Consider the following 3,752-nt stretch of genomic DNA (forward strand, 5'->3'; position numbering starts at 1 on the left):
ACCCGGCAGAGGGGGGGGGGGGGGGAGGAGAGGTACCTGAGACCGGCCCCAGCGGGTACGGTATGACTCCCCCGTCCGACCCTCGCAGGTCGCTCTCTCTGAGCGCACTGGCGGGTGCCTGGCGGCGGAGGACCCAGTGGGCGGTGCCCGCCTCCCACCAGACCGGAGGAGCGATGACGGGCCCCTCTCGGCCCCTCTCGCGCCCAGGCACCTGACTGGCCCAGGCCGATGCGTCCCCAAGGTGGGGAGAGCGGGCGAGGACGGGAGCTGGAGCGGCAGAGCGAGCAGGAATGAGCCACGAGAAGGGTGGTCGGCTCCTGGTGCCGGTGGACGGGGAGTTCGAGGCCCACAGATGGAGGCCCAAGCAGATCCACTGGGCGTGGACGACCAACGGACGCCGCCCAAGTCTGAACTTCGGGAGATGGAGGGCCAAAGGAAGAGGCCTTGCAAGCAGAGACCCAGCTGCGCGACGCGCCCCACACCCCCAGGGCGATGAAACCGCAGGGGGCGTGGCAGTGATTGATCCTCAAGCGCCTCTCAGACAGGTGTAGCCCCGGGAGGAACCCGGGGCCTCAAGTGCATTCAAAGTGTCCATGATCAATGTGTCCTGCAATTCACATTAATTCTCGCAGCTAGCCATGTTCTTCATCGACGCACGACCCAAGTGATCCACCGCTAAGAGTCATATAGGTATCTGGGGTGTGAGCAGACTTGTATGCGAGCTAACAATGGCACCACCTCCCCGCCCGCCCCTGTTGCACGGGAAGAGAGGGGCCAAACGGGAGGCGGCTCCACCTCAGGCCCGCCAGCGGGAAACTAAAGGATACATGTGAAAAGAAAAAAACGACAGGGTCGGGAAAGGAAAGGCGGGATGCATAGGACATGGGACACCGTGAACCCAGCACCCAGCGGCAGCCAGCCAATGGGCGGGCAAGTCGGCGCTCGGGCCGGGATTCCACGGGCGCCCAGAGGGGGCTCGCAACGCGCCCCCCCCCCACCGACGCCTCTGGAAGCGCCAGCCCTCCCTCGGACAACCAATGGGCGGTAGGGCGACCACCCCCCCCCGGGGGGTTTTAAACCTCAGCACTGGAACATGACTGCTAAGTACCCGGACAGGAGCGGGGCGGACACGGTAGGCCCAGAAGGCGGGGCGGGACGGGGTGCGTGAAACCCATCCGCGGCACAGGCACCCCCGCACTCGACAGAGCCACCCTGGCACCATCAAAGCTGGAGAGCTGTGGTGAAGGGGCGGCAGGTGCCGTGAGGAGAGCGAGCGTGTCCCAGCCACCGCCCGGGAAGAGATCACATATCCCCCCCCCCCCCATGCACAGGAGATGAGATCACGGAGCCGGTCCAGAAAGAGGCAGAATGACCTCAGTACGCCAAGGGCGTGGCTGGCCTGCAGGCAAGGGAGCAAGCCTGAGCCGGCTGTGGCAGAACCAGCAGTGGCGGAGGCAGAGGCGGGCGCTTGGAGGCGAGGACGTAGGCAGAGGAGCAAGGGAGAGAGAGAAAATGGAGGAAGTCCCTCGACGACCACACCAGACACCCTCCCCGCACCGCTCAGTAACAATCCCCGCTTTTCCTGAAAAGCTCACTTGGCCACCGGCTGTGGCACAGGCCACAATGGCGACCAGGACCCGGAGACGCGCCTCCCGGTGAGAGGAGTGACTCACACAGGCCCAAGAAAGGACCAGACACCCCCTCGGCCTTCTACATTAATGATCCTTCCACCGGTTCACCTACAGAAACCTTGTTACATCTTTTACTTCCTCTAGATAATCAAGTTCGACCATCTTCTCAGCCCTCCAACAGGGCCATGGGCTGATCAGGCCTCACTAAACTATCCAATCAGTAGTAGGGAAGGGCGGTTTGTACAAGGGGCAGGGACTTAATCAACGCAAGCTTATGACAAACACTTACTGGGAATTCCTCTTTCATGGGGAATAATTGTAATCCCCATCTCCATCATGAATGCAGTTCAATGGGTTACCCACGCCTCCAGGTGTAGGGAAGGCACATGCTGAGCCAGTCAGTGTGGCCCGCATGCAGCCCAGGACATCTAAGGGCATCACAGACCTGTTATTGCTCAATCTCAGGAGGCTGAACACCACTTGTACCTCTAAGAAGTTGGGGGAGGCCAACCTCTCGGGCGTCGCATAACTAGTTAGTATGCCAGAGTCTTCTTCCTTTTCAGAATTAACCAGACATATCGCTCCACCAACTAAGAACAGCCATGAACCACCACCCACGGAATCAAGAAAGAGCTATCAATCTGTCAATCCTGTCTGTGTCCGGGCTGTGTGAGGATTCCTGTGTTGAGTCAAATTAAGCTGCAGGCTCCACTCCTGGTGGTGCCTTTCTGTCAATTCCCTTAAGTTTCAGCTTTGCAACCATACTCCCCCAGAACCCAAAGACTTTGGTTTCCCAGAAGATGCTTGACTATCATGGGAATAACGCTGCTGCATCACCAGTTGCCATTTTTTAGTTATGTACCCCCATTTGTTTTTCTTTTGCTTTCTCCATTTCTCTTTCTTTTTCTTTCATTGGGGGAGGGGATTTTTTTTAATTCACATTTTAAATATGATTTTCCTGATTTGCCCTCCAGAAACCGGCTATTATTTCCCCTCATGCCTCCTGTTCTGAGGGCAGTTCCTCACTCACCCACTCACTCCTTCCAACCTGCCCATTCTGACAGTTCCCTACACTGGGGCATCAAGCCTTGACAGGACCAAGGGCATTTGCTCCCATTGGTGCCTGAAAAGGATATCCTCTGCTTCATATGCAGATGGAGCCATAGGCTCATCCTTGTGTAGTCTTTGGATGGTTGTTTAGTCCATGGAAGATCGAGGGCAGGGGTTTGGTTGGTTGATATTGTTCTTATAGGATGGCAAACCCCTTCAACTACTTCAGTTCTTTCTGTAAGTCCTCCTTTTGAAACCTTGTTCTCAGCTCAATGGTTGACTGCAAGCATTCTCCCTTCTTCCCTCCCTCTCTTCTTCTCTCCCTCCCCACACCGCTCTATGTTTGTATGTTTGTGTGTTTGTGTGTCTCTGTGTATGTGTGTGTGTCTGTCTGTCTGTCTGTGTGTGTGTCTGTCTGTATGTCTTTCTAAGTGAATGTCACTTTTCTTTTCTTAGATAAAGTGATGAGATAAGAGTCTTACCCAAGCTATGCAAATAAGTCCTTTAGGCTGAGGTCAGAGTATTTTTTCCCTCTGTTCTACTATTTATAGACAAAATACTAGGAGCTTCTAGCCTCCATGTAATCCAACCTTCCAAGCTGACTGATTCAATATGGTTTCTCTTGGCATCTTCATGAGTTGTCCTACTTGGACTCACATTAACTTGGACAATGTGTTACAATCTTCTGGATCCTTCTAATTCTCCAGCTTTTTCTGTTTTCCCCAGTGAATAGTTTGTTCTCTCAGAACCTGAATCTGTAAAATCATGTCCAGGAAACTTCCGTAAACACATGCCACACACCACAACTTCTCTTTCTTGCTCTACTTCTCTCTGTCTTTCTTTTGTCTATTTTTGTCTCTCTTTCTCTACTCTTGTGTATTCTCTTATTTCTAAGCTGTTCTCATGTGAATTGGGCATATTTTATCTGTGATACATTCTGTCACTTTTTTCTTTGAATTACTACTTTATCTGGCCCTCAATTATATGACACTTTCAAACATGGCTACTTCCTTATATAAACTAACCTTACAATGTACAATCATTTTGCTAGTATTTATCTACCTAGTTCTT

The 3,752-nt window shown here is 53.4% G+C and overlaps 1 non-coding gene across 1 annotated transcript; it reads right to left on the minus strand.

Annotated features, from left to right (window-relative positions):
- Positions 1–531: 531 nt before the first annotated feature.
- LOC120095374 (5.8S ribosomal RNA) lies at positions 532–684 on the minus strand. Its single transcript, XR_005490852.2, has one exon. It is a non-coding gene; the product is annotated as a 5.8S ribosomal RNA (ribosomal RNA).
- Positions 685–3,752: the final 3,068 nt, after the last annotated feature.

Source organism: Rattus norvegicus, chromosome 4 (assembly GCF_036323735.1).
Source record: "Rattus norvegicus strain BN/NHsdMcwi chromosome 4, GRCr8, whole genome shotgun sequence".
NCBI lineage: Eukaryota > Metazoa > Chordata > Mammalia > Rodentia > Muridae > Rattus > Rattus norvegicus.